This window comes from Vespula pensylvanica, chromosome 21 (genome assembly GCF_014466175.1).
Source record: "Vespula pensylvanica isolate Volc-1 chromosome 21, ASM1446617v1, whole genome shotgun sequence".
Classification (NCBI taxonomy): Eukaryota; Metazoa; Arthropoda; class Insecta; order Hymenoptera; family Vespidae; genus Vespula; species Vespula pensylvanica.
Window position 1 is genome coordinate 3,424,498 of NC_057705.1, and position 20,385 is coordinate 3,444,882.

Here is a 20,385-nt window from a genome sequence, read left to right on the forward strand (position 1 = left end):
ATTTAAAAATTATTTTTCTATAATGTATGTGTATAAAAAATAAGTATATTTGTTGAAAAATAATTCATTTATATAGTTAAAAAATTTCAAAATAGTAAATAAGACAAAACAAGTCAAATGATTTATTCCAACAATGAATTCAATAATTAAATTTCAATTATTATAGTAAAAATTACAGCGATTGATTTTACTTATTATTTATTATTACACAATTACAATAAAAATATATCGACAGAGTTCTAAAGTATTACATTGACGTAAATATAAAAATATAAGAATACATTAAAAAAAAAAAAAGAAAACAAAAGAAAACAAAAGATGACAAAGGCTAATAAATACGATAATAAAATAATATCAAAGTTAAATTCCCATTGATCTCTAATTTAAAAAAGAACATTTATTAATGGCCATGATCTCTAATTTAAAAAAGAACATTTATTAATAATATCACCCTCGAGGCCACTCCAAGATCTCGCTTTACGAAGGAATTCGTTCGAGAGATCTTTTATATGCGTTCACCGTTTTTCAAGAATGACGAAATCAAAGGCGAAGGCAAACGAACGGTCGTAGTACGCTTACCGCCGATAGCCGAGGGCATCTACATGAATATCTACGCCGCCTTCTACCGTCTTCCTCCTTCTCTTTTACCATCCCTTCCTTCCTCCCTCTCTCTATAGATATAGCTCCAGTACAACAAATGGGCACTCGTATCGATTCCCAAGATTACGGACCGTTCCCCGATTATGCCCGCTCTGGAACCTCGCAATTTCAATGGCTATTGCCTGCCAACGGGAATATTAATGCGAAATGGGTTAGCCTGCGCGTGCACCATCTCGCTTTCCTTCTTTTCTCTCTCCCTCTCTCTCTCTCTCTCTCTCTCTCTCTCTCTCTCTCTCTCTCTCTCTTCTTTCGTTTCCTTCTCATACTCGGTTCTTTCTCTTTCTCTTTTACGAAGGACATCCGGTCTCGTCTACTCCCACCCCCGCATCTTTCTTTACGTCTACACATAGGTATAAGGTACATTCGTATGCACCGTGTAAAAAAAAAAAGAAAATACAGAATATGCTTTATTCGAGATTTAACTCTTTGTTCGGGCCATTATAGTTGAACAAGATTTTCATCGATTTTGTTCCTTAAATATCTCGATTATAAATACTCATTAACTTTTGTGCTTATTTTTTTGCATTTTTATATTCTTCGGAACAGTGTTTATATGTAATGTATTATATGTAATAAATTCTTGTGTAGTATGATTAAATAGGACTCTATTTTGTCACAAATAACATTTTAGTTGACTAAATATATCGAACTTTCGGTAAGAAAATTGTAGAAAGAAAAACTACTTAAAAATGTAACAACACACCAACATATAATTACTTTTTATGTTATTTAATACGATTCGTTGTAAAATTTAACTTTTGTTAAATATTATGTTTGTTGACTTTTAAATCAAAAAATTCAAATAAATTGATCATTAATAACAAAAATAATAATTGACACGTACGTTATAAATAAAAAAAATTAAACTTTTCTTTTCATTTGAAATTGCATTACTCCATTTATAACAGAAACGAAAATCATTAACAACAATTATTAATTGGAAAACTTTTTACTTTACACTGTTATATAGTTATTTGAGTTATTAACCATTTTTTATTCGATCATATTTGACGTACAATAATTAGCTTTTAAAATTTAGTAGCACCGGTCATCAGTGACCACCATGACTTTACTAAGAAAACAGGCTGTGGTTATAGTGACTATCGTGATAGTCAACGTGTTAAATCACAGAAACGAAGAAAAACAAAGTTGTAAGAACGAATTATGTGTTCCACATAACTAAGCGCGCGCGCTCACGCACACACGTGAATATATGTAATTGAACGTATCTATTCCATGTAAGTTCCGGATGAAAATATGAGTTATAGTTGGATAAGTATTCAAACCTATCTCGCGTAATACGGTTCATCAAAGTAGGACAATCGTTCATCTTTTTTACTTCGAAGTATATTTTATCGACCCTAAAACGTGTCTCATTACGAGTACCGTTTCCATAGAACATATTTTGTTATTAAGGTATGGTCGCGTAAAACGTAATTTAAAGGAGAAGTCCATTTATAGACCTTACAAAATGTGATTAGATTAGAAAATAGAATGCGACGTATGTATATTCATTTATATGTCTATAATTTAAAAAATAAAAGAAATAGAAAAAAAAAACGAAGAAAAAAATTTTTCCTTTCACAATCATCCTATACGATTACATAAATAACATTATAAATTTACTCAAAAATGTTTCCATTTGAAATTTAATCGATGAGAGAAGAGCGAACATATATCAGGGCCAAGAACCTACATCTGGCTAGACACTCGCCCACTATCGCGCGTTGTCATAATCGAAGAGAGACCTCCCGCACACGAAGGCAGCCGATTGAGCAACGCGCGTTGTGTGCTCTTTTCGAGGTAATCGCATTTCACCTACGCTCCCTGAGGACGGCCGATTGTCGCTACAATGGCTGAACATTACATGATCGAGATTAGCTCGTTTCATCGGAATCGAGGTTATATTTTTACCGAATAGAAATCATCTGAGTAATATCGAGTTTTGTTTCGTTAGAAAAAAAAAGAAACGAAAAAAAAAGAAAAAAGAGGAAAAGAATAAAATCAATCGAAAAAGATCTTGGAACGGATCGATCGCGAGCATGTGTAAAATCACCCGTTGCAAATCTGATATGATGAGATAAAAATAAAATGAAACGAAAAGTAATAGAAAAAAGAAAAAAAATAGAAAATATATTACGGAGAGGAGTTCGTGGGCATGGACAGTCACAGGATATCTCTCGCGACGTTTACGGGAAAACGACGATACAATGACAAAAACGCAACACAAGGAGACGATAGAGACGGCACGAACTCGTGCAAGAGAGCGAAGCCGGCCCGTTGCAAGAAGGCGATGGCGTACACGGAACAATGGTCGTGCCGTAGGAATAACAATCGCCATTCGTAGTACGCCGGCAGCAAAGTCGTGCAAATAATGAGACAGCACAATTTTTCTCTCATACGGAAAGTACCTTGCAAACTTCTCCATCTCCTGATATTTTTCTTCGTTCTCTGTTTCTTCTTTTTCTTTATTCGTCTCGAGAGGCATCTCGGTAAGTCATAAAACTGCAGAATTCGACATCGCTTTCATCTTCTTTTTTATGAAGGGTTACCTTCGCAAAAAGTGTTGAAGTAACATGCCGAGTTTTCACGAGAGAGGATCCCCACCCTTCAAAGGAGTCAGAGAAGAAAAAAGAAAAAAAAAAAGAAAAAAAAACAGAAAGAAAGAAAGAAACAGAAAAAGAAAGAAAGAAAGAAAGAAAGAAAGAACGAAGGAGTAGGAAAAGGGTCACGACCTAAGAGCGAGAGCACGAAGATCGACGCATTTGGTTGATGGTATTTTAATAAGCGTTACGTTTGGACCCTCTCGGATGCCATGGCTACGTACGTCTGCTCGTCCATAATTAACAACCGCAGGTAGCTACCTGCATCGATGCTCGTACCTGTAAGTGAGCGTTCTCCTCGTACGGCAGAATTCTTCGTTCTTAAAGGTAGTCATGATTCATTCATGAGAGAGGAGGAGAGAGAAGGATGGACAGAAAGAGAGAGAGAGAGAAAGAGGGAGAGAGAGAGAGAGAGAGAGAGAGAGAGAGAGAGAAAGAGGCCTTCGATCGCCATAGAACGAACAAGAGGAAAACGAGAACCCTCTGCGGTTAACTTTTGTCGTCCTCGATCCTATATACAGTAAAGCGAAGATCTTTAAAATACAGCGTACCTACGAATATTCCTGTCAAGGCCGTCTCGAAAACTACTATGCTAAACGTGTTTCGTAGCACGCTCCTCTACCTCGATAAACGAGCTTGTTTTGTATGTTCTCTCGAAAAGAGAAAAGAAGAGACAACGAAACAACAACGCGACCGTCCGGATAATAAGCGACGAAAGCGTGAAATAGAGGCGAACTATACAATTTCCCTTTCCATTCTATCTTCACACACTTCTTTTTTTTCCGAATTTGGAAGAATGAAAATGTAAATTTCTTTCTCTCTCTCTCTCTCTCTCTCTCTCTCTCTCTCTCTCTCTCTCTCTCCCTCTCTGTTTCTTGCAGATTTGTCTTCTCTTTTTAAAATAACCTGCATTAATAATATTTACTTTGTATTACTATAAGAAAAGGTTTCTAGGAATCATTAAAACCATTAATAATATAAAGAATATGTTTCAACTTAGGCATCAAGATGAAATGTCGAAACGAAGATCTTAGGTTTTTTGCTTTAATATATGTGCAACATACTTACGACTTTTTACGCTGGGATTACCATCTCTTTGTCCGAAAGATATAAATATAGGCAACGAGATGTATATGAGATGTATATATGGAATAGAACACTTTCTCTCAGTGTTCTTTATGATTTCTCTGTATAAAGACTAATGATTTCTCGATGTTTCACGAATATTACGTTGCACAAACATTTTGAAAGAGAATTTATGTTATCTTTAATAAGTTTAATAAAATCAACGAAGAATTCTCATACGGAATTTCGATCGAACAAAAGTTCAAGGTTTCTCGAGTCAAGAGAATTCAAGGTCAAAGCACGCGGAAAATATACGACAATTTCAATCGATCTTATATCGTATCATTAATCGATAGATTTTTTGTAGAAAAATAAAATTACGATATATGATCGAATGGGAGGACGTGCGTGTCGGAAAATCGCCTAGTTGCGGACGCCGCTTCGTTCTTTTAGTTTGTGTGAGAAAAATATCCAGAGAATGTCGAGCGTGTCGCTAATGGCGGCTTAGCGCGATCGTGTTGCTGCACGCGTAGCAATTCTCGTCTTTCTTTTCTGTCCACGAATACGCTTACGTTCCTTGGTTACGTTATAAAATATTATCTAAACCTCTCAAGGGCCACGATAATGACTTTTTTCACATATGCATGTATATCTATACACACGTACATATTCCTTCAAAAACCTTATCGAGATATATATATTTCTATATACATATATATCTATTTATATATGTGTATACATATATATATATATAAATATATATATAGAAAGAGAGAGAGAGAGAGAGAGAGAGAGAGAGAGAGAGAGAGAGAGAGAGAAATAGATCTATGAAAATTTAATTAATATAAAGAAATAAATCATGAAAAATTTACCCTTCATATAGTGAACGGACAAAAAGATTTCAGGTGATCTTAAAAAATCAATAGCTCTTTCCATAAACTTTTTAGATTAATTTTTTTCAGGCAGTAAAACTACAAGTTCAGAAATTTTTTTTTATAATCTGGAAAAGAAATTGGCCTAAATGTCTCAAGGAAAGAATAATTGATTTCTCCAATTAAGGATAATCTCTTAGGCCACCTAAAAACTTTTGGCGCTCACCCTGTATATTTTAATTATACTGCATACATTTTTCAACGTCAATGAACTGTTCCCATTTTTAATTTGTTTTTTTTCTCGCGAAACAATCATTCACGTGTAACAGTAAGAAAAGAAATTAAATTGTTTTATCTTAAAGAACGCATGAAGATTTCTTCAGGCTAATAAGACGAATCATCGAGCCTCGAAAATACTGTTAAAAAAAAATTCATCCTATTTTATTGCTAATCCTCGATATTTTGTTTCTTTTCATAATAGTGTCTATTCGCACAGTAATAATTCTCATGGAACAAAAGAAAAGAAACAACATTTTCTTGTCAAAAAGAATGCATGAGAAAATTCATTTAGAATAAAAAGATGAATCGTTGAATATCGTGCATTCACAAATTTTAATTAATAAAATTCTCGTTAATTAAACAAAATTAACGTTAATTAATAAGAAAATTCACTATACATTAATTAAATCATATCAATTTCTAAATACCGATATAATCGATCTCTTTTTTCAAATTCTTTATTTTCATAGAACAAGAATACATGTAAAATAGGAAGAAATAAACCGTTTCTTGTCGGAAGGAATCCGTGAAGATTTAATTAGAATAACAGGAAAGATAAATCTTTAAGCGTCGAATATTCATCTTAGGAAAATTCACCATATTCCAATTATAAATCACATAAACGTGTAAATGCACGTAATCGATTCCCCTCCATTATTATTTTTCTCTTTTCACTGAACAATAATTCACGTAGAACAGGAGGAAGGAAAGAAGGAAACATTTTCTTATCGAAAGGAATGCATGAAGATTTATTTAGGACGAAAAGAGAGATAAATCTTAAAGCCTTGAATATTCACCATAACAAAATTCACCATATTTCATCAATCGAATCGCATAAATTGTTGAATACCTGTTATCGATCCTCTTTCATAATCTTTTATTTTCATAAAATAATAATTTAGATAAAACAGGAGGAAACAAACGGTTTCTTATCGAAAGGAATGTTGGAAGATTTACTTAGAATTAAAGGAGAGATAAATCATTAGCCTCAATTATTCATCATAGTAAAATTCATTATACTTCAATTATAAATGACATAAACTTTCGTATATCCGTAATCGATTATTATATTCTTTTCAAAGGACAATAATTCACGTAGAACACGAGGAAAGAAACAACGTTCATATCCTGCTCTCATTGTAACCCTCGTAGTTGCGCTCACGAGAAAATGCGCGGACGCCGGAGATCCGGTAAGGATCGTTATCTTTAACTTGCTCGCGCGAAAGAAGAAGAAGAAGACGAAGAAGAAGAACAGCAACTTGTTAAAATTCATAGAGCCGTTGGTTTATCGCTGAAGAAGAAACATGTACGAAAGACGAACACCCGTTACATCGGCGACAATCTTACAATCCTTCATTTTCAAAGAGAGTACAGATCAAAAATTTCACAAAAGAGCTTTCGAAATGCACTCCCGAGGTTTAAAGCTGGACACGAAACTAAAGAAAGCGCGCTTGAGCGAACTCTCCAGTGTGAAATGGCAAGTTTCCTACAGTTTGAAATATTTTATAAATTTCTAAGTGGATATCGTAATTACGATACCGTAATCATATAAATATTCATTAACACGAGCCGGGTTAATTAAACAAACGTGCGAAGAAACGAGCGTTATTTCTATCGTGCCTTCTCACGCTGTGTATTAATGTTAAAGGAACATTGAGAATAATCGTGTGACGACTTAAGGCTAAAGGAGAGAACGAAAGAATGGATAATCGAAATAAAGAAACGAGTTGTTTGTTATGTACGTTAAAAGCTTAGAGAAAATGGTTGAAGAATCGAAAATGAAGTCCAATCGGCGAAGACGTTCTTTCATCCTTCTTTCGCACTCGCGTTGCCAGGTGGCGGCAAGGAAAAGGAAGAATAAGTACCTGTGAGCAAGCAGGTTCCCACCTGTTGATTCTCTCGCCGGAGGAGTTCTCTCGATGTAAGTAGCTCTCTTCGTGGCTTTATCCAAGCCACTCGTCGTTTTCTTCAGAGCTCGATCGACGACGGTGTTCCACAGGAAATTTGAGAAAGGATCACTTTAAATTCGCGAGGGAAAAGAATGAGAAAGGGAAAAGTGTGTGCATATATATATATATATATATATATATATATATATATGTATACATATACATATACATACACACACACACACGTATATATATATATATAAATATATTTCTCTAATAAGGAAGGAACGAAGCACACCCACTATACACAACCCACGTCACACGGAGAAGAGTACAAAGGATATAGGGTAAGTGAAAGAAAAAGTCAAAGAAAACGACGAAGATGAAGAAATACGAAAAGGTTTTTCCTTCTTTGCCGCGTGATTCTTGTCCATTTCTTTTCTTTTTTTTTTTGACGCGAGTTAATAACGATACTCGGGAATGATTATAGAAATAAAACGTAATAAAGTAAAGGTCGATCACGATCAAGAAAAGAGAACGTCAGCGCGCAAAAGAGCGTCCCTCGACGTCGTCGTCGTCTCGTGGCGAGAACGGCGCCAACAGCAGCGACATCACCGCCATTCTGTCGGCAACTTGCGAGGAAACCACAAGAACCGGCGATCCACTCCGAGCGAGCGCCGATGCACGACTGTTGCCGAAGATGGCCGAGAGCAAGATCGAGCCGGTAACAAGCCGAGTCGAGCCGATAATCGGCGAACTCGTCCGAATGGAGGCGGCCACCGACGAACGAAGGCGTACAGAGGCGAAGAGAGAAATGGAATGCGCGCGGCGGAAAGCCGAGGCGGCTTCGAAATCGGGATCGGACTCCGCCGCCGCGCTGCTTCGAACCTCGATCCAAGGCAAACGACCGCTCTACCCGCTTCGTTTCTTCCACTTCTGTGGACCTCTTACCCCCACTTCTTCCCTCTCTTCCTGACTCTCTCTCTCTCTCTCTCTCTCTCTCTCTCTCTCTCTCTCTCTCTCGTTCTTTCTTTCTTTTCTGTCTTCTCCTACGACTCCCGCAATCTATGTCTATTATCCATTTCTCTCTCTCTTTTCTCTCTCTCTCTCTCTCTCTCTCTCTCTCTCTCTCTATTTCTTTCTCTCTCTCTCTTTCTCTTTCTACCTTTCTATGCCCTGAATCCCTGTCTCGCTTGAATTTATTTTTCTACTCTCTAACGGCGCATCGCACTAACCATTTGCACCGTTTGCAAATTTACCCGTTCCTTCTCGCGTTTCTACTTTCCCAGCTTCCAACGACGATCCCTGCTACCCGAGTTCGGATTTTTGCACGAAAACTAACTATATAGACCGAGTTTCGATCGCCCCTATGGATAGCATTTCCGTATCGTGTATATCTGGTTGACCTTAACATCGATGCCACATCAAGGGCATTACTATAACGTGCCATTCTCTTTCTCATTTTTCTCTCTTCTTCGATATCTTCTTTATGGTATTTGCGAGATCTCTGGAGAGAAAACAAATAAAGTGTTCTATTTAAATGCTAACTGTATTTCTTCTTATATCGAGTTCCTGCAAACTCTGTTTCGTATTTTTCAAACCTGGATTCCTCGTATATTGGTAACAATATATATTGAGGTATTTAATGAAATGACGAAAGATACATATTCCTTTATTAAAATCACCACGGATGATTCTCTTTCGGATCTCCAGTTTAAGGATCGAGATACCGGAACGCGTTACTCGTGGAATGTAAAATTATAGATGATGAATGGGAGCAGAATCGAGTTAACGAGGAAACATGATTCTGGATCCTCCTTGAAAGGAATATTAAAGTTACGAACGCATCTTACGAAAGAGTAAGGTGATACTTTTTCCACAGAATTGGCTGGTATCGCTAATCTCATCGGTACATCGAGAAAGTGATAAAGCGAGACTGTTAGCGATTTACACGAACGAGTAGAAGCGAAAATATGCCGCGTTCTTCCTGTTTCGCGATTGGAATGTAGACGACGACGCCTTTCGCGATATTAAAATTAGTTCGACGACGTGATTTATCTTTCCGAGACGCGATAAATAACTGAGATTCGATCGTGGAACAACGACATTATCGAGATAAATTTTTTCTCGTCAACGCGTCCGTCGAGAGTCGATTAAAATTAAACATTGTTATTTGTTTTAGCGATTAATTAAAAAAAGAAGAAAATAAAAAGAAAGAAAGATTCCATCGAATCAACCGAACACAATCTCTTCCATTCCATTCCATTTAACCTACTTTATTCCTACCATATTTATTATATTCATGAAAATCTATACGTAGGTGTTTTATCTATCGGCGTTTTATAGGCAATATATTTATAGGCAGTATATTTTTCAAAGTCCTTTTACTTTCACCTTAAGAAACTCAGCAAAATAAGGAAGAGTTGTTAAATGCGTACCAGTCACCTAAATTTTATTTCAGTCAATGTTTTTATTATATTATATATTATATTATAAAGTAAAAAAACAAGAACGAGGTATACGATTGAAAATATATAGATATTGTTTTTCTTGCGTACAATAAGCATTTTAAAGATGTGAATATTCATATATTTGTTGATCAAATTTATTTGTGTTTTTATAAAAATAGATTTATATTATAAAGTGTTTGCCATATATTTATATCTATGTATATAAATATTACTATTATTACAAAATTACATTATGCTTTTTAAATCGTACGATCAGTGTTTTGAATCGTACTATGTAGTATGATAGATTAGAGAGCTTTTAATCATACAACATATGGGTTATATGACACTTGAATTGTCATTAAATATATATATATATATATATATATATATATACATATAAAACAGGGATTATTTATCATGTTGTGATTATATAAATAATTATAATTTACGTAGAATTATTAGATAATATAAACAAATTAAAAAAAATTATTTTTTGATTTTATACCATACAATTTAGTACATAAAACGCAAATTACAGATTCATGAAATTTGTACTAAAAATATTTAAAATTTATTATTCTTCCAACTATGAAATGATTATTATTCATACCTACGTACATTGAATATTTTCATTGTATATAAAATATTTCAACATTACAAAAATTATTTAATAGAATCGAATATTTTTAATTCGATTATTAATAATATTTTTAATTCCGTATAAACAAAATAATAGAACGATAAATAAAAATTTTCTTTTGCTTTTATATTTTATTTTTTCGATTCAGGCAAGCATAATTTAAATTGTCCTTTTACATTATATTATAAAAATATCTAACAAATTATTTCATTTTTAAAAAAAGATCGTCTTTACAATGAAAAATAAAACCAAACAATTTCCAATATTTCCTCGTGTCAATGATTAAGTAAGTACAAGATAGCAAACGTGATATAAAGTGTCTTTCATAAACAAACAAAGAAAAAAAGGAGATAGTACAATTTTGACAACTTTCTCCAACGCGAAATATTCGAATAAATAATACCTAACAATATAAATTGAAGAGAAACTATGAATACTTTTAGCTTAGAGGATCTCTCGTAGCTAGCCGTGAAAATACACGGTGTTCTCGAAGGAGTACGAGGTGGAGATAGAAGAAGAGAAGGGGTGGGGGCAGGTAAAGTTGTCGTTCGAGGAGAAGCAACGACGATACGATACACCCTCGAGGAAATTCTCGTGCTTCTCGAGGTACTCGAGGCGCCCACGATCTTTCTCTTGCTCTTGTTCGTTGGGCGAACGGGCTTTCTCTCTCTTTCTGTCTCTCTCTCTTTCTCTCTCTTTCTCTTTCACACTCTCTTTCAAAGTCGCGCGCGCGCGCGTTCACGAACGCAAGTTCGAAAGAAACGAGATGTTGCCTCGTAAGTTAGACCGTACATCCACGAATACGAGTTAGCAACGTCGGTGTGCACCATGCGCTGCACCGAGCAACGTCTTGCCGACCATCTGCCGGCTCTGGCCAAGGACGTCGAGTACGTCGATGCTGCTTCTGACCCGAGGTCGATTCGATTATTGCCACGACTAAAACGTTCTTCGATCTCCGATAACGCTCGTGATACCACCGAACGACCTCGTTCTTTCCCTTTCTCTCTCTCTCTCTCTCTCTCTCTCTCTCTCTGTCTCTGTCTCTGTCTCTGTCTCTATCTCTGTCTCTCTTTTTCCCCGTTGCTCCGAAACTTATTTCTAGCTTGATCAAGAATACGAGATAGAAAAGGGTAGGTAGGTGGATATAGTTTTCTTTTTGTTAAGTTTAAAGTCGATATTGTTTAAGAGGTTAAATCGACGCCAAGATAAGAATACGATTTACTTTTTAATTATGATGAATAGATCGTTTTACTGTTAGAACGTAGCATCTAGGAGTTTATTAAACCATTTGAAATCCATTTGGGTTGCTTAATGGTCAAAAAAGTTTCACTTAAAAAAGAAGAAGTGATTTAAAGTACACCACGCGAAATGCAGCGACCTAGATTTAAATCTTCACCCACTCGTGACCCATTTTTGTGTAAGTATATATTTCAAAACGAGTCGTTCTCGAATCTTCGGTGGTATTTAATTTTAGAAAGAATATTACGATCGATTTAAGATCGTTGAATTTTGATAATGAAAAATTGCCCATTATGGTAGAAATTTTAGGAACCCTAAAATCTTGTTTCATCAAAGCTTTCGCAAAATACACTTCATACATATTTATTATAAACATATAAATGATACTATTGATTCGTATAAATAAATTTAAGTAGAATAAATACAATTTTCGATAGAATAAATATAGATATCCTTAAAAAATTAAAACTTTAAGTGTCATGTCCTACCGATGAAAAAATTAATAACAAATCACTTCTATAATAGTATACCTTTCAATCTCTCCAAATCATTTTATTAAATTTTTTCTGACCGTTTAAAAAAAATTAGGAAAAAAAAAAGAAGAGACAACCTTTTCTAATCTATATAACAAGACGTATAAAGGAGAAATTTTGACAGGATGATAAATAACAGAATAAAGAAAACAGAAAGAAAGAGGGACAGAAAGAGAGACAGTGAGATGTTGTGACGGTGAGGGTACTGAACAGAAGAAAGAGGTTTCCCGTTCGAAGTAGGAGGAGGAGGAGGAGGATGAGGAGGAGGAGGAAGAGAAAGGAGAAAGGGCGAGCGTAAGATAAGCGGAGAAGGAGAAAGCAGTGGTGTGTAGCTACGGACGAGGCACTGATTGCAAGAGACACGCAACAATCGCCGCAATTGACCGCGTAATAGAAACGCGTTATGCAGTCCGCGGTAAGAGAGCCGGTAGGATACCGGTCGACCTTGAGAATGGACATGATTCCTTAACCTGCGTTTTCCCTTTTACGGAAGGGTTCCGCGTGTCGGGTAATTGCCGCGTTATATCGGTCGACTTGCAAAATTCGAGCGCGCCGGTACCGTCTCGTTTCGTGAGCAAACCAGCTGTCGCTCGCACGCGTTAAAATGTATATTACGCGTACGCACGACTACTTATATACATAGTTAACTATGTACATAAGTATGTACAAGTATTTCACCGGAATGCAAATGTACTATTTTCTTTGTGTTTCTTTTTCTTTCCGATCTATAGTTACGCTAATGAACCGAGTTATTATATCGTCAAAGCGACAAGTTACTAAGATTTTTTACATCTGCTTTATTGCAACATTGTGAGAAGTAAAATGAATATAAATCTTCGTCAAGAAATATATCGTTTCATGATTTGGTATTTCGATAGGTATGGAAGAGATACCAAATACTAAATCGCTTAAATCTTATCTTATTAATTTTTTTTTATTATTAAGTAGAAACGGTATTTAATGATTAATATTTAAAAGAATAAATACGTTAATGTTATTAAAATATTCAGTAAGTTCTTTATTAAAATATATCATTTCTTACGTTAACTATTGATAGAACGTATAACCATAAGTATGTAGGATTAATTAGTAAGGACGTAAAATAATTTTCTTTTCTAAGGTTACTATTATTGTTGATTAAAAAATAAGAACTTATAACAAAAAAAAAAGAAGAAAAAAAGAACAGTATAATTTTAAGCTTTCGAAATTAATTACGTTCAGTTCGTAATATATTTTTAACAACTCGAATTAGTTTCGATACATCGTATTTATCAAACACTCTAAGACTGTCCTTCCAAAAATATAAATATTCTTGACATTATATTGCCCTCTCTACGATCATGTATCTTGATACCTTTTTTTCTATTCCACACGTAGCAGAACATTGAACTGATAACCTTACGGAATATTCTCATTTATTTACTAATGAATATGTGAGTTTAGCTCGTACTCAAGTAATCAAATTTATCACGTAATTTCATAGCCCTATATACATCTTACTTAATTCAGTTAAAAAAAATTTCCTTTTTATTATTAATAAAAAATGTAATATTAAGTAAATGAAAAAAAATGTCCTGTTTATTATTAAAAAAATGTAATATAAGTAAGTCCTTTCGTTAATCTTATTTTTTGTATTATTTCCATCGTCAAATTGATTATTTTTAAAAGTATACGGCATGTTCAAAAATGGCATAAAAATTAATTCTTCATTAATTGTAAATTAAATAGATTAGATTGATTAGTTCTCGAAAGGAAGAAAATGCTTGAGAGGAATCCGTTAAAATAAAAACGTGAGATCGCCGAACGAATTGATTCTTCGAGATTCTCGGAGAGCGATCGGGACAAGACAAGGTGCCGTGAGAGCAACTTCAACCGTAAGATCCATCCGGATTAGATAGGGTATATTTTTTGTATGGTAAATAGATGAAAGTCTATAGAGTGTGGGCGCTCGTTGCATCGATCGGGGTGTATGCTAAGCGAATGCAAATCTGTGTCAATCTGCATAATTTGCCACGAGATTTCTCTCCGTTTTCCTTGGTTTTGTCTTGGGCGGCCACTCGGCTTACGCCGATTTCGATCGATCTATTTGCTTTTTGAAAACGATCGTAAAGAATTACTTACGCTCTCGATGTAGCGAAAGGTGTAACGGACGATTGCCTTTTGACTTTGACGTATCAAAAGAACATTTTGAATCTTTAATACGTTTAGTATTCAAATTTATATTCAAATCTAAACGTCTATACGTGTATCCATTCTAGTATCTAAACGGATACGGTATCTAGTTGGATAAATTTAAATCAAAAAATCAGATTACACGCAACGAGAATTTACAGAATAATTTTCGTTCGTACCAACTTCCCATTCTAAAGTGGTGAGAATTTAAAAGAATTAAAAAATTTATAAAAAATTATAGATTATATAAATAGTTCAGACTTTGCAGGATTATGTGAAATAGTGTCAAACAATGAATATAAAATTTTTCAAAAATTTTTATTGGCACGATTAAAGATGGTAAATACAGAAAGATTTGAATTTCTAGATTTAAATAAGATTTAAACAAGATTCTTTGTTTCTTAATGTTTCCTATAAAAATTTGTATATATCTATAAGATATTATCATATTCCTACTTTACGAACACTTCGGCGATCACTCTATATATGTTTTATACTTACACATCCATGCGTGTGCATATACATATATATTCGTCCGCGTATCCACATATGTAGATTCTTTGTAGATAGTCAAATAGATTATCTTCAAATTTTTATCGAAAAACATTGTATCGACCGAGATCTACGAAAAATTTCGATTTGAAATTTTGATTTTCAATTTCAAAAGAGTGGACTTTGAAATATTATAATTTATTAAAATATTATAATTTACCAATGCAAGAAAATCTAAAATTTATAACAATTAAAGCAGAAAAGCGGAAAAAAGATTCTAGGTTAGATTAAATGCAGAAAGCAATTAAATTGATATAATATACCAATTTGTTATAAATTAATAATCACTTGAATATCTTATTTATTAGAAATAAAAAAAATATATATAAAGGAAAATTTCATGATTCCATTTTAAATATTTTAAGACTATAAAATAAAATATCCGATTTCCGGTTAAATCGGAATAATTTTTAATTTTAATAATTTTTAATTCATCAGATATTTTAATCAATTATTTCTAATATATTATTAGACAAATATATATCCAAATTTAATTATAAACGAAATGTTAGTATGTATAGTTAAATGACTAATGATACATACTTTTAAATATAAAGAATCTTAAGAGGTAATGAAAAATTGTAAATTACTATAACTTTTGTTACTACCTTATTAAAATTTTTACTTACGTTAATTGAAAAAAAAAACTTTAAAATTAACTTATAAGAACAAATTTTTAAATATCCATTATTTCTTTGTATGCACAATCGTAATATTTTGGATGTTGTTTGATTAATAACGTTTATAATTTTCACTAGTAGTTCTTCTAAATTCGAGTTTCATTAAAATTAGCATTACTATTTCTGTCTACATAACATATTTCACACGTTATAATTATCTTAATATCATAATAACTAGTTAATTATTTACTTAAGGTTTATGTTTACTAGTATTTTAAAAACGATTGATTAAAATATTGAATTAATTAAAAAATACAGGATGTTCTATAAAAAAGAAAACTAAAAATTTTTAAACTTCTGGTTTAACTGAATGTCGTCTTAAAATATTTGACACATGAAATTATGAAACTTTTCTTGATATATATTTTTTTTATTTCTTCTAACAAAAGAGATATTCCAAAAATTTTTAATTTAAAATCAACCTCTATAAACATTTTAAAGTTGCAATGTCTTGTAGTGTGATAATAGTGACTAATGCACAACAATAAAATGACTGAAGCTATTATTCAAAATTAATAATATAAATATAAAGGGGAACGCCTGATAATCGTCATGATAATAGAACGAAAAGGAGGGTCAACTTTACTTTTTTACTGAGGTCCAGAGAATATAGCCTGTTTGCCAAGCCGGATGCTGAAAGAGGTCGAGCTGGTTTTATTACCTACCCCCACTCTAAACTGTCCCGAATGTCAAAGGGCGACTGATGAATTTATATCTTTGTATTATGGTAAAACCTTTAAGGTTTCACAAAAGGAACGGAAATAATAAAAAAAAAAGTGAAATATTATTTTTCGATAGATACGTAATCAACTTCCTTTTCGAAATAAAGAGTCGGATCTTTGTCGTTGTCCTTGAGCATGGTGGCGTTACCAGATACGATCTTGCAAAGTAGGAATACAAATATCTGACCTAACGGTCAACCAAAGAAAGCTCTAAACGACGAGATGACCAGATAACGTCTTTCCACGATACGAACTTGCTGGCAGAATTTTAAAACTCGCTTAACAAGAGAGGTCGAAATAAAAAAAAAAAAAAAAAAAAAACAGAAAAGAAAAGAGAAAAGAAAATGAAAGGAAAGAAAAGAGAAAGATCCAGCATAAATTACAAATAACGTTTACCGTATCGATCAAAGATCCAAGTATTAATCCAAGCGTTATAAATAACGGTCGTTTTACCTCTCCTTAATCCTTTTCCCAAGAAAATAAAGCTCGTACGTATAGGAGAGGTAGAAAAGAAAAAGAGGGGTTATCATTCGCAAAGCGGACGGATATAAATATTCGTCGAAAGGAGGACAGAGCGCGCGGCTTATTCTTCGTGATTTATCGTCTCGCGTGTCATGCCCTCTGTACATAATTTCCCGCGGTGAATTGCAGGGTAGCTTAATTGACACGTTATCTCTTTTCGTAGTATACACCTTACGAATACACATTCGTCTTACCCTCCTCCGTCCACGCGTCGGCCTTAAATCAATTCCGAGTACGGACAAATTACCAAAAAGGATTAATGGCTTCAACGCCGGCCCTAATTGGCCCCCCAAATCATGCGAGGAAAAGAGAAGATGGAAAGGAACCTCGAGAGATCCCTTTCCGATCGATGCCGCGCCCTTTTCGATCGAACAACGTCGGCCTGCGGAGAGATGAACGAAGAAGAAAAGAGAAAAAGAGAGACGGGGCGTAACGCCTTCTCTTCATCCCTCTTTCTCTTTCTTTTCTCGATATTAACTTTGCCTCGCCATAAGCAAAGCCAATTCTACGCCTACGTGAAATTAGTCAACTCGTATAGGTACTTGTAAATACACATATACGTGTAAGTACAGATACGTATATACACATACAGACTCTCCTTATTTTTTTTTTCCTCGTAACGATGCTAACATATCCTACGAGACAAAATAAGAGATGTTAAATGTTGTATAAACGTACGTTCAATAGTTCCTTAAACAATCATAACAAAAATACGAAATAACGAACGGATTGTTTTCCCTTCGATATATTACAAGAACTGATTGATGATATTTAAGTCTATGTTAAAATCATTTCAAAGTGTCACTTGTTCTTACAAATACAGGTCCGACATTCATCGAAAATTGATTTGATTACATACCGCATTTCTTTTTGATTTCCTTTCATTTCGATGAACATAACATTAATTCTTTCCATTAATTTCTCAAGCGTATTAATTTTTGTCTGAAAAAAAGACGCTTGCGAAATCGTGAATACACAATATGCTAATAATTACTGATATTAATACGAACCACATTATTCTTTATAACGATTTTAAGTAGTAAATCCAGCTTATTTAAACATATTAGATAAACTTCGGCGATCTGTTCTTATCGAACGAAAATAAAAATACTTTTTAACAAAGTACTTTTGAACCTGTATGTATATGATATTTTTCTCTTATATTTACTCGTAGGATATAATATACATCGATATATAGTGGGAAATAAATGTGGAGAAATTGTATATAAGATAATTCCTGAGATAGTCTTGCGAGTGAAACGACTCGGTCTGTCTTTTTTTTATCGATATTTTTTGATATAGATATTTTTTTTGTAGATATAGCCCGATTTTTAAATATTTTAAGTGATAGAATATCGATTGATAATTATTAACAAAATTAATAAACAATATTCTTTGTTTGTTTTAAATTAAGAAATTACATAAATTATTTGTTATATATCCTCTAATATATTAAAAAATTGTTTGCTTGTACTTTCTGAATCTTAATTTATTAACAATTAACCAAAAAATAATGATTTTTCCTGAATACAGTACATTAATATAATATTGAAAGATAATGTTTATAATCGTTCCATGAGATATTATTATAACATTTGAAAGAATAAAAATAAGTTTCCAACTCTCGGAATAGATTAGTTGATTTTTTTGTAAATAATTATCCCATCGTTAAATTATACGTTGCTACGTTTTTACGTAAACTCGGTTGCTTACTGAGATATAATGGATTTTTATTCTATGTGTTAATCATTTTTAATTACGAAGATCTATTATGCACTTTTTTAAATGAAGAATAACAAATAGAACAATGTGCGCGTCACCTGATTCTTTGCAAGCAATTAATAAAAAGATTTTCGTGATAGACAAGCCAGACATACTAAAAACAAGATGACTGAATTTAATGTGTTATATATGATAAGTGTTTTCACGAAGAACGTTTAATATTTTTGCATTTATATGATCTTTCTAGAGAAATTTTATACAAGAAAAAAAGATAATTGTTTCTTTCTGTTACGTTAAATCTTCTTTTTATTTGAGCTATGATTTTCTAATGACCACGGTTAATCTTATCCTGACTATATAGATGAGATGATCTTTTGCTTTTTTCTCCTTTTTTTATAAAAATCTACAATTACCTTTTAGTTTTATCTTGATATTATAATTTTTGAAATATCTACTTTGACAAATATATATATGTATATATCGTATAAATTTTTTTTCTTCTTTCTTCTTAAATCAAAACTTATTCCCAGAAATAGGATTAAGTAGTATATTACTAATAGCTTCGAATCTAATTGGATAGTTTCGAATGCTTCATGAATACTTTAAAAAAAGAAATTAATATTTTCAAGTAGACTCGAATCCAGATAAAATAGATTTGAATTCTCTGTAAATACTTTCAGAAGCGTAAGCGATATTTCCAAATACTTATGTATATTCAAATCCTGACCGAATAGATTTGAACCTTTTATAAGTACTTTAATTGAAAAATGGAATGATTATCAACACAGTCTATAATTTGTGATACTCTTTTGTTTTTAACTACAATAACTTAGATTACGTTAAAATAAAAAGTCTGATACAATATTTAATAATACAATCAACTATTCGCATTTTACTAATATTTAAATTTGATTATTATTTGTGAAATATTCGAATCTTTCTATTACATAAAATTAAATACAAGTACGTTTTTAAATCTATAAATACTCGTTCTAAAGTTTGAAATCAACTTATGCAAAATGATAACATTGCAAGTATATTCAATGTAATTTCATTGCTTTTGAGTAATAATGACAAATCCATGAAATGAAGTTTATTTATTGGAATTAACTGGGATTCGTAAATACATATTGAATTTGATGCTATCCCTATTTATTTCCTTCAGCAAACTTTTCGATTTACTCAAAATTTAAGTTTTCGCTTCATCTTTTATATGGTCTTCCAACACTTTCTTTGTTTGGTTAGTGATATATCTTCTCACAACTCTAAGTTTTCACAACTCCTCCTCTTCTCTATTCTGCTTATGGGTATGTTTGTTTTTTTCCTGTCTCCGTTTGTATATCCATCCTTTAGTATCTTCTCTATGTTACTACTATATATTTTCACTTCTGTTTCCAATAGAGTTTTCTTCGATATTTTCTATCGTTTAAAACGAAGCCTTTTAGTTTTAATTATATCTGATTTGGATTCTAGATTTCTATTGTATATTTTTTTGACTTAAATCTTTTTTTTTCAGGTGTTTGTTCTGTCAAATTGTGTGTATCGTTAAACCCGTCTTCTATCTTATTTGTCTTTTGGCCAATGGTTTCGTAACTTCCTTCTCCATTTTCCCACAGTTGGATAATTTTATACTTAAATATTTGAAAGACCTTTTTTGTTAGTTGACTTTGCTGCTTAATTCTAATTCACTTAGTTAGTACTTTTATTGAACTTTTCTCTAATTTGATTGATTTTTTTTATTTGATTTCTTTTTTCTACAAATGTAATTATATTTAGTATTGA

The 20,385-nt window shown here is 32.9% G+C and overlaps 1 protein-coding gene across 4 annotated transcripts in view; it reads right to left on the reverse strand.

Moving 5' to 3' along the window:
* LOC122636273 (serine/arginine repetitive matrix protein 2-like) overlaps positions 1-20,385 on the reverse strand; it is a 241,813-nt gene that overhangs the window by 171,163 nt on the left and 50,265 nt on the right. Inside the window, exons 1-2 of one of the 4 annotated variants that reach the window (XM_043827320.1) lie at positions 7,667-7,834; positions 7,345-7,497 (exon numbers count right to left, since the gene is read on the reverse strand). The exons of the other annotated variants lie outside the window; for them this stretch is intronic. The gene's annotated coding sequence lies outside the window, so the exon portion shown is untranslated. Of the gene's footprint in view, positions 1-7,344; positions 7,498-7,666; positions 7,835-20,385 lie in introns of those variants that run through there. 4 annotated transcript variants of the gene reach the window in all.